The sequence below is a fragment of the Scylla paramamosain genome, chromosome 16 (assembly GCF_035594125.1).
Source record: "Scylla paramamosain isolate STU-SP2022 chromosome 16, ASM3559412v1, whole genome shotgun sequence".
Classification (NCBI taxonomy): Eukaryota; Metazoa; Arthropoda; class Malacostraca; order Decapoda; family Portunidae; genus Scylla; species Scylla paramamosain.
In genome coordinates this window covers 1,418,872-1,429,722 of record NC_087166.1, presented here as the reverse complement: position 1 = coordinate 1,429,722, position 10,851 = coordinate 1,418,872, and the positions used below count along the sequence as shown (strand labels likewise).

Here is a 10,851-nt window from a genome sequence, read left to right as displayed (position 1 = left end):
CATGCCATCTTATTAATTACGTTTTCTTCATTATATACATACTAGCAAATCATACTTTTTGCGCATTTTTCTTTTCCTGTTTTGTTTCATCTGTTCTTTCCCTTCGTTCTTTCTTCCCATGATACGTTACGATCCGATACATTTCGTTCATTTCCCATTCCCGTTCCTCCTTCCCTTATTGCATTATGTTCTGTTCCCTTCCACTCGCTCCTCCTTCCTGTTGTTTCCTTATTATGTTCCATTCCGTTAATCTCTCCTTCTGTCCCTTCCTTCCTTATTGTATCTACCTTATTATCTGTTTCTTTCACTCCTCCTTCCTACTTTTATACTTTTCTTCTGTGTATTAATTTTTCGTCCCTCATATTGCCACGTCAGTTCCGTTTATCTCCCTTTCCTGTCTGTGTTTTTTTCCTTATTATTTTATCATCCCTGTGTTTTATATTCGTTCAGTCTTTTCTCTCATACAATAGATATCGTGTAAAAGATCCATTGCCTCCATCAGTTACTCACGTCTATAAAAACTTCCAAAGCTGAATTCCTGAAACTTCCACCTTATCTTGTCACATCTTACACGTATTCGTATTTCCAGCACTAAATTGCATGTATATCTTACCTTATTCCAACTTTTTTTTTCAGTTTCTTGTGTGTTTTATTTGTTTATTCATTTATTTTTATTTATTTTTTCTTATGTATTCATTTATTTCATTTTATTTATTTATTCATTATTTTTTTTTACGTTAAGGATCTTATGACCGTGTTGTAGCGATGGCCAAAGCACAATAAGTTAATGACCCCTTCGCCTTTACTATCCTTCATCTTTAACTTTAGATCATATATTGGAACTTACCACAAACAGCCTCTGAGAAAGTCGCTGTTGTTTGTTCCTCCTTTGCGTTCCTCTCTTTATCGACACCGCTAATACTGCCGGAGACGCACCTAGCTCGCAGAAGTACCGTCCCCTCGCCTCCTCTTCCTCCTCCTCCTCCTCCTCCTCCTCTCCGGCACGCGTGAAGCTGGAGGGATTCATTAATTATTGACACGTAACGAGGCGGAAAATGATGTGATTGAGATGAATTTACTTGCACCTCACACAGGCTCTCTCCCTCCCGTCAATCAAAACTCATTGTGTATCTCCAACCTAAGAGAGGGAGAGGAGGGAGGGAGAGAGAGAGAGGGGAGGAGAGAGAGAGAGAGAGAGGGAAGGAAGTAATAGAGAAGAGAGCAGTGGAGGGAAGGAAATAAGTGTTTAGATAGAAAGTAATGATTAATATAAAAATAGCAAGGAAGGGCAGGAATGAATGGATGTAAAGGTGTTTGTTTGGTAATGGTAGGTTAAATTAATACTTGTTGTTCTTGTTATTGTTGTTGTTGTTTTTTGTTTTGTTTTCTTCTTGATCTTGTTCTTTCAGCCTACCTCAGCCTACATATTGTTGTTGTTGTTGTTGTTGTTGTTGTTGTTGTTATCCTCCTCCTCCTCCTCCTCCTCCTCCTCCTCCTCCTCCTCCTCCTCCTCCTCCTCCTCCTCCTCCTCATCCCATGTGAATTCTAATGTCTCCCCTGTGGTTTGGTCTCATGGCAAAGATATGCGATTGTCACTGCGAGACGCGGGTTCGACTCCTACTCCATGAAATCCCAGTCGTGGTTTAGTAGATATTATCATTATTGCCTTCAAGAAATGTTTTTTTTTTACTTATTTATTTATTTTTTTCGTTTATTTGTTTATTTACTTATGTATTGATTTGTTTTATTCTAGCGTCTTTTATTTATTGTATTTGTACTTGTTGTTGTTGTTTTCTTGTTCCTGTTCTATAATTTTCTCTTGTTTTCTCTTATTCTCTTATTTTCTCTTGTCTTAGCCTTTATTGTGTTTTTTTTTTATTTTGCCTATTTTCTCTTTCATCTTTCCCTTTCACATTCTCTCTCTCTCTCTCTCTCTCTCTCTCTCTCTCTCTCTCTCTCTCTCTCTCTCTCTCTCTCTCTCTCTCTCTCTCTCTCTCTCTCTCTCTCTCTCTCTCTCTCTCTCTCTCTCTCTCTCTCTCTCTCATATACACACACACACACACACACACACACACACACACACACACACACACACACACACACACACAGTTACTTTCCCTTCATCCACTTCTTAATGTCCCTTCGCTTCATCCTTCCCTCGATCACTTGAGGCTGTCCCAAGCGTCTCCTGGGCGTGTATAAATAGCCGATAATAAGCCTATAGGAGGAGGAGGAGGAGGAGAAAAATTAATTGATTGATTTAAGGCGGTGGGGATGCTGTAAAATAGACGAAGAAGAGAAGAAGAAGAAGAAGAAGAAGAAGAAGAAGAAGAAGAAGAAGAAGAAGAAGAAAAAGATAAGAAAAAAGGAAAAAAAGAAGAGGGGCAAGAAGAAGAAGAAGAGAAGAAAGAACGAAGGGAAGAGGGCGAAGAAGAGGAAAAACATAAAAAGAAAGAAAGAAAAAGGTAAAAAAAAAAAGAAAACTAGATAAAAAAGAAAAAGAAAGAGAAGACGAAGAGCAGGGTAGGATTAGGAGAAGGAATAGGACCGCCTTGCCAGGGATATGAAGGAAGCCTATATCACTTACTCGAGCAAACACGGCCGCACGGTTTAACAATAAGTGGGGCGGAGCAGCTCACGCCCGGCGGAGGATGAGTGGCGTTAATCCGGCTTAAGTGCGCGGATGGGGAGTGGATTTGCGCGGCTTAGCGACTCGAGAGGCAAATTAGGCGAGAGAAAGAGTTAGGGATGCGAGTGTGGGATGGGTGTGGGAGGTAACGGGAATAGGGTGAAGGGTGATGGGTGATGGGTGGGTGGTGAGGTACGGTCAGATTGTTGGCAGAGTAGTGATGGGTAGGGAAGGAAATGAGGTGAGGAGTAATGGTGTTGGGAGAAAATTAGTATATTTCGTACAGGAACTGTCATGTGTAGACCTGAAGGCTTCTTGCAGTTTTCCTTATTTTCTTACGTTCCTATATGTTCTTCAAATTTACTCGTATAGTAAGTAAGGCTGGATAAAGACAGTGACTGATATGGAGAAGGGAGTAAGTGGGAGGTGAGGAAAAAGTGTGCTTGTGGGAGATGTAGGGAGAAGACATGTGATAGGCGATGAAGAGAAGGGAGCGAGTGGGTGTCTAATGAGGAAAATATGTGTGCTTATGATAAGAAATTTGGGTAAGTGAAATTAGTGAGGTATAAACGAATAGTAAGCAGAAATGATTAGAGAAGGTTGAGGAAAAGTCATGTCCTGCAATGAAAACAGAGAGGCTGATAATGATGATGACGATAATGATGATGGTGAAATTAATAACAAAGGAAGGGAAAATGAAAAGGAAGGAAATTCGCGAAAGTTATACAAAGCTGGGAAAAGGGAAATGGAATAAAAGGTAACATGATAGTGAACAGGTAAGAAGACTGTAGTTAGTAAATAAAGAAGAAAGAAATGACCTGATAAAGATGGAAAAATAAAATATAAGAACAAAAAAGAGGCAGTATAATTCAATAAAAAGGAAAATGGATGTAGTAGACGGAAAATAGCATATAAGAGGAAGGAAGAGAGAAAAGTAGAAGGGAAATTCAGCAGAGAGAAGGAAGGTAATGGACTAGAGAGAAGGTACTGAGTTCGGTAAAGAGTAGGAGGGAAGGAAAGTGGGCGGGCAGGTAAAGGTGTAGTGTACAGAGAAAGGGTGGCAGAGGGTGGGTCTGGTGGGCTGCTGTGGGAAAGGTGTAGCTCAGGTATTGATTCCTTTCTTGTTCTTTCTCTTTATTAATGTCTTTATAAGTCGTTTTTCATATTGCCTTTGTATGTTATATGATAAAAGGGGTTGAAAATTATAAGATGCAAGATACTGTACTAGAAAATGGAAAGAATAGCCTTGAGATCCTTCATAGTCAAGCTACAGTCATGTGAAGCTAAAAAAAAGATCATCACTGTTCTTCCCCCTCATCATTACCACCACCACCACCACCACCACACCAGAACCCCCAACACCAAAAAAATAACAACAACAGCATACACACACACACACACACACACACACACACACACACACACACACACACACACGCACACACACACACACACACACACACACAAGTGACCTCGTCCGGCCACCCGCAACGGGAGGGAGAGATGGACAGACAGACAGGAGCGAAGGACTGGCAGGTGACATGGGAGAGAGAGGAGGGAGGAGGGGGAGGCAGCTGTCCTTCCTACACCTCAATAGGGAGGAGGAGGAGGGAAGATCTATAGAAGGGAGGGAGGGAAGGAGAGTATGGGACAACAAACATCCCATAGATCACTTCATTTAGCTGACTACGCTGAGTTATCGTGAAGAGGGACACGAGAAGCTGATCACAAGTCCCGGAGGTTGACACGTCTCTGCTAGTCGTGTCTCAGTCTCACCCGCTGTTTATTGTGCTACGCTGATGATATTGTTCGTGATTTTAGTGATCCTTAAAAAAAAAAATCACTCAAAACTTATGAACATTCCCAAAAACATTAAAAAAAAAAAAAATCTCAAGACAATCAGGTAATTCTTGATCTCTTATTAACCTCTCTCTCTCTCTCTCTCTCTCTCTCTCTCTCTCTCTCTCTCTCTCTCTCTCTCTCTCTCTCTCTCTCTCTCCCCTATCAACGTTATTCTAGTGTTTATTTAGTTATATATATATTTTTTTTTTTTGTAGTGTGTTTCTCTCAATCATGGTATTAGTTGTTTCCTTTCTTCTTTCTTCTTACAACTGCGTCCCCTCCATTTGTTTTCTTTTTTTTCTATCCTACTTTTATTTATAATGATTACATGCTAGTTTTCGTTCCTCTTTTATTTCACATATATGTTTCCACTTTCCGTCCTCTTTCTCCTACTTTTAATTTAGCATGCAAGTAACTCTTTCATCCATTATATTCCTTTGTTCCTTTTCATCTATCTAATTCTCTACCTCCACTTTCTGTCTTTTCAAGTTTACGTTCCTCCTTCTGTCTTATCAAGTATGTATTGCTTTCAGTCATGCATTGTACTAATCCTTGTTTGTTTCCTTTACTTTCATGTCTCCCTTTCCTTTCTTCCCCTCTGAGCTGGGTCGATAAATGGCTGGCGGTATCCTGTGTTGCTTTAATCCACACCCCAAATAATTGATCAGTGGCTGTACCTCTAATTAGTTCGCCGAGGGGTGGAGGGAAGAGAGAGAGAGAGAGAGAGAGAGAGAGAGAGAGAGAGAGAGAGAGAGAGAGAGAGAGAGAGAGAGAGAGAGAGAACTGTACTCTCCCTAAGGTTGTTTGTTTGACCTCTTTACTTGTTTGTCTGTTGTACCTCCGCCTCGACCACACCCAAACAAAAGTACCTTTTCCCCTCCTTCCTCGGTCTTTTTCATCTGCATTTCTGGTTTCTAATTCGTGCTAGTGTAGTTTGTTCTTGTTGTTGTTGTTGTTGGGATTGGGAAACAGAAGCGCAGTTGCTGAGAAAGAAGAATATAACACTTGTGAGCGATAGTTTAAAGTATTATGAGGCAATGAAGTAAGTTTGTATTGGTAGAGGGACACGGCAACTCTGCTCTTTTAGTTTCTGGAATTGTAGAAGCAGCCAGTCTTGAAAATTCGCTGAAAGGAGGAATATAATTGTTGTATTTGATGTTGATAGTGTTCTGAAACCTAAAAAAAAAAAATATAAAAAATATATAAATCTTATTTCAAAGGAATATAACACTATCCTCTTCATTTTTTATTCGTTTTTTTTTTTTACTCAAACAACATCGTGCCCTGTATTGCAAACTCTCAGCGACAAATCTCTTTAACTACGTGGCACTGCTTCACAAAGAGCCAGGCGGTGCCACGTCGTTGTCAGCGTCAGTAAGATCCAGCGGACCGACGACACTGGCGGGAGAGTGTCGTCGGGGAACCTTGGCCGAGAGCAGCGTGTTGACGTGTGTGGGGTGCGGGTGTTGATTACATAACGGCGCCCCGCGGAGTCCCCAGGGAGCGGGTGACACGGAGAGGAGAGAGAGGAGGGAAATGTTAAGAGGGGAGCTGAGTAAGAGGGAAATAAGAGCGGGTATAGATGAGGCCATGGAAGGGAGGAGAGATACGAGTAATGTAACAGGGAATAAGGAGGATATAATACCGGTGTAAGAGAGCGATAGAAGGGTGGAAGGGAGGAAAGGAAGATATGAGAGGTAATAAAGGGGAGTGTAAGATGAAATGTGTTCTTGAGTGAGACGCTTGCTGCAAGATGAGCATGGAGGGGAAAGATGCATCAAAAACTTCGTAAAGGAAGTGAAGGTAAGGAAGGCAGAGGAGTGTATTGCTAGATTAGGTGAAAATAATGAAGTGACCTTATCGTCGGAGATCATTTTTTTTGAGAAGCTGGTTAGGAAAGGTGACTATAGAGAAAAAAAGAAAACAATCTTAGTAATATTTCTGCATATGTTAAATATACAAGATGATTAAATAGATCAGTAGGTAAATATATGTCGGTAACACGCACAGAACAAACAGATGTACATATTATGTATATATACATATATATGTATATGCAAACACACTCATGTGAGAGAGAGAGTTTCCACGTGCGTGTGTGCATGTGCGTGTTTGAGTGTATAATAAAGGAACGCCCCCGGGTGGGCTCGAACCACCAACCTTTCGGTTAACAGCCGAACGCGCTAACCGATTGTGCCACGGAGGCTTGCGACGAATGCACTGAATCACGATTTACGAACTGTGGAGCTCCAACTCACGACGAACAACAGTTTTTAAATAGCAATTCATTGTCAGTGTAGCAAGCCTCCGTGGCACAATTGGTTAGCGCGTTCGGCTGTTAACCGAAAGGTTGGTGGTTCGAGCCCACCCGGGGGCGTTCTATTTTATTATGCAGCTTGTTCACGTAACTGAGGATTTAGGAAACGTCTGGATTATGAAGTGTTAATAATAAATATAATAATAATATAATATATAATAATAATAATAATAATAATTATTATTATTATTATTATTATTATAATTATTATTATTGTCATCACCACCACCACCACCGCTATCCCAGCCACACACACACAGATGCTCGCCCCACACCCACACAGCCTCCCTGCACCTCACCGCCTCACCGTTCCTTGTAATCACAAAACCATGATAGTCTCAGATAAACACAGATCTATTGCATCTTCACGCAGTCCCTCTATGTCCTCTGGAGTGTTGATGGCTCTTATTTTGATCCTTGTTGCGTGTGGGCATGAGGGCGTGAGGGCGGTGGCGGGGCAGGGAGGGGCGTGGATCGCGTCGTGGTGCGGTGGGTGAGTCGCCTATGGTCTGTCTAGGCTGGATTACGGAGTGTTTCAGGCAGGGACAAAGTGGTTCGTTGCGTGTAGGTAAACTGGCCCGTGTGTGTGTGTGTGTGTGTGTGTGTGTGTGTGTGTGTGTGTGTGTGTGTGTATACCTTTCATGATTTTTGGTTCTTTGTCTCGTAGTTATTGAGTTTTCTTTATGTAAGAGTGAACTGGTATGTATGTGTGTGTGTGTGTATATATATATATATATATATATATATATATATATATATATATATATATATATATATATATATATATATATATATATATATATATATATATGAAGTATTTGTATGTATGTTGTATTGCATTTTCTCCTCCAGTCAATTTTGTCTGCAACATTATCTCTCGAAACTTTTCTCAGCTACAAACTACTTGCTGTCTCCCTCTCCCTCTCCCTTTCTTCAATAACCTCGCCTCCCCTCATTCCTCCGTCCCTCCCTCACTTATATGATATTAGCGACGCATTACACTGTGGACAAAAGGAAAACACCGTCCACTTGTGCCGCAGATTAAATTATAACCTCAGGATGATCTCGCCTCGCCTGCTGGGCCTGGCGGGGAGCCGAGGGGGGAAGAGACACCCACACATCACCTCATCTCAAGACAGTTTCACTCCAACACGAGCCTCTTCAACTTATAATTTTCCTTAGAATAACGAGAAGAAAGATGCTTTTACTCAATACGGGGAGAAAGGAAGCTTAACATTCACTGGTTTAACTCATATTTGTGTTTATTTTGTTTTGCGGAGAGACCACGAGCGAAGGCTGTCGAATTCACAAAGAAAACGGGAGCATCAGTCAATCACTCGGCCGAGCGCCCCTCACACTGACCCGTCAATCACAACACAGCGGGCGGTGATGGCGATCCCCCGCTACTCCACCGCTCCTACAGTCCATACACCCTTTCCCTCCCGTCCTGCCTCCCTCCAGTCAGCCTCTCGCTTCCTCAATACTTCTGTCCTTTCCTCTGTTTCCTCCCACAGCCGGAAGTCCACGTGAATCTATCTTTTTTTTCTTTTTTTTTTTCGTCCATCCGTAGCGTGTGGCTTTACGGAAATGCATAGAAAACGGGATGGTGAATATTACGTTCAGTTCAAGGTGTTATGTAATGATTGTCTATCGTTATACTATGCCAGTGTGTGTTTCCGTGAAGGGGATGTGTTTTATGAGTTGTAAACACCACTTAAGGGAGCGTCGCGGATGTGTACACAGCTGCCCGACACACACACACACACACACACACACACACACACACACACACACACACACACACACACAGGGTCCTCATTAAGTCGGTGTGATCACTCCATCTGACTGAGATTGGTGTCTTCCCTCCATCGTTGGGACTTGCAAATCGAAACTCAATACCGATTTCTCTTCCCCGCTGCTGGCGAGACGCTGCACCCAAAGGCCATTCAATCTTGATACTTTAGAGCAACGTCTGCCCAGCCTTAGTATTCCTGCTTGTTGTCATTTTTCTTTAATTTTTGCTTCCTCGTGTTTACCCGATAGCGAGCTTTTTTTTTTTTTTTCTCTCTCGTTTAGTTTTCTTTTATACCGAAATCATGAGTTTTATTGTTATTATTATTATTATTATTATTATTATTATTATTATTATTATTATTATTATTATTATTATTATTATTATTATTATTATTTTCATTATTATTATCATTATCACCATCAACATTACTGACATATTTCTTATCATAGTAGTAGTAGTAGTAGTAGTAGTAGTAGTAGTAGTAGTAGTAGTAGTAGTAGTAACAGCAATTATAGTAGTAACGCTAACAGCAGTAGTAGTAGTATTAGTAGTAGTAGTAGTAGTAGTAGTAGTAGTTGTTGTTGTTGTTGTTGCAACTCTAATAGTAATAGTGTCAGTAGTAGTGGTGGTAGTTGGTAGTAGTAGTAGAAGTAGTCGTAGTAGTAGTAGTAGTAGTAGTAGTAGTAGTAGTAGTAGTAGTAGTAGTAGTAGTATCATCACTATCTTTAACATTGTCATCATTATTATTAACATTGCATTTATTTATATTTTGAGAAAATGTATATATATTTTTTTTCTATTTATTTATTTTATTTTATTTCGTTTTATTCTTTATTTACGTCTCCTTCCTTCATCTCAGCTCCCGTCACTGCTTCGGGTCCTCGCGGTCTCCTGGGGCGCCCTCGCATCAGCAGCGGCGGTCTGGTGGCCCTTACACTGCTAATGACTTGCCCAGGTGAGGTCCCCTGGCAGGTAATGTAGTCCCTTCTCCGCCCCTTGTGTGTGTGTGTGTGTGTGTGTGTGTGTGTGTGTGTGTGTGTGTGTGTGTGTGTGTGTTCTATTTTAATTTTATACGTGCATATTTGTTTCATTTACGGTGACGTGAGGTAACTATGGTGTATCATACCTGAGTTGAAATTTTTCGTACCGTAACAGGTAAGTTCATGAAGAGTCTCGTTCCCTGATGTCATGCATGGTGTGTTTACCTGCATTGTTATTTCTAGGTACATTTTAGCTTGCGAAGGGGAAAAAAAAAAGAAAAAAAAACACGTTGGAAAAAAGAAAAACTCATTCCCTCTCAACGTGTTAGCAATAGGACCGGTTCACGATTTGCTTTGGTTCCTTAAATAATATGAATCAGCAAGGACACACCGGCTCACGCAAATATACCCTCAGAACCAACTAACGCATGCGCAAATTGACTTCTTCCTTCGATTTCCACATTGATACAAAAGAAAATACGAATACTTACTGAACTTCCCCGGAAAAAAAAAAGGAGAAATACTCCGTCGATATGAGAGAGAAAATCCACAATGACAAGGTTCGTCTGCGAGTCCAGGTTTGCTCAGGGTTCCCTAAAGCGGCCCTTGTGAGCACGCATATGTCAGCCTCCCCGTGACGGCCCCTCCATCCTGCCCCCGCGCCGCCTGCCCTGTTGGTCTTGCTGATGCAGGCTGGTTTATTTAGTATAATTCCCAGCTGCCTACAACTCCCCGGCGCCCAGGTGAGTCCAAGGTAGTGGTGGTGGTGGTGGTGGTGGATATAATGGTGGTGGCGAGGGAAGGATGAGTGGATGAAGAAAAGAAGAGGAAGAAAAAGTCATAGAAAATGGAAGAAGACGAGGGTAAGTTTGAAGAAGGTAATGATGATGATGATGATGATGATGATAATGATGATGATGATAAGGAAACGGCAACATTCAGTATAAAGAGCAAGAGAAGTAGGATAGTCAAGGCGAAGGATTCTCTTCACTTACAACTTCCTCCAGTCAGAGATAACAAGAGGGAAAGGAAAACACACAGCATTGAGAAAAATCAATTGCATATATATTTTTTTATAGAAAGGAAATGACAGCTGCCACCATCATTATTACCCCTGGGGCCAAAACGAACGCCAGATCAGCTGTTGTAACCTCAGAGAAGCGACATCTGATGATATATATATTCAGAAGACGTAGGAAAGGAAGAAAATAATACCAGTAAAAAATGAAAAAAAAATAATAATAAAATGAGGAGGAAGGACAAGGGACATAGTAACACAGCCAAAGTA

The 10,851-nt window shown here is 41.2% G+C and overlaps 2 non-coding genes across 2 annotated transcripts; one reads left to right on the top strand and one right to left on the bottom strand.

Moving 5' to 3' along the window:
- Positions 1–6,603: 6,603 nt before the first annotated feature.
- Positions 6,604–6,677, bottom strand: Trnan-guu (transfer RNA asparagine (anticodon GUU)). The gene has a single exon. It is a non-coding gene; the product is annotated as a tRNA-Asn (tRNA).
- Positions 6,678–6,774: 97 nt separating this feature from the next.
- Trnan-guu (transfer RNA asparagine (anticodon GUU)) lies at positions 6,775–6,848 on the top strand. Its single transcript has one exon. It is a non-coding gene; the product is annotated as a tRNA-Asn (tRNA).
- Positions 6,849–10,851: the final 4,003 nt, after the last annotated feature.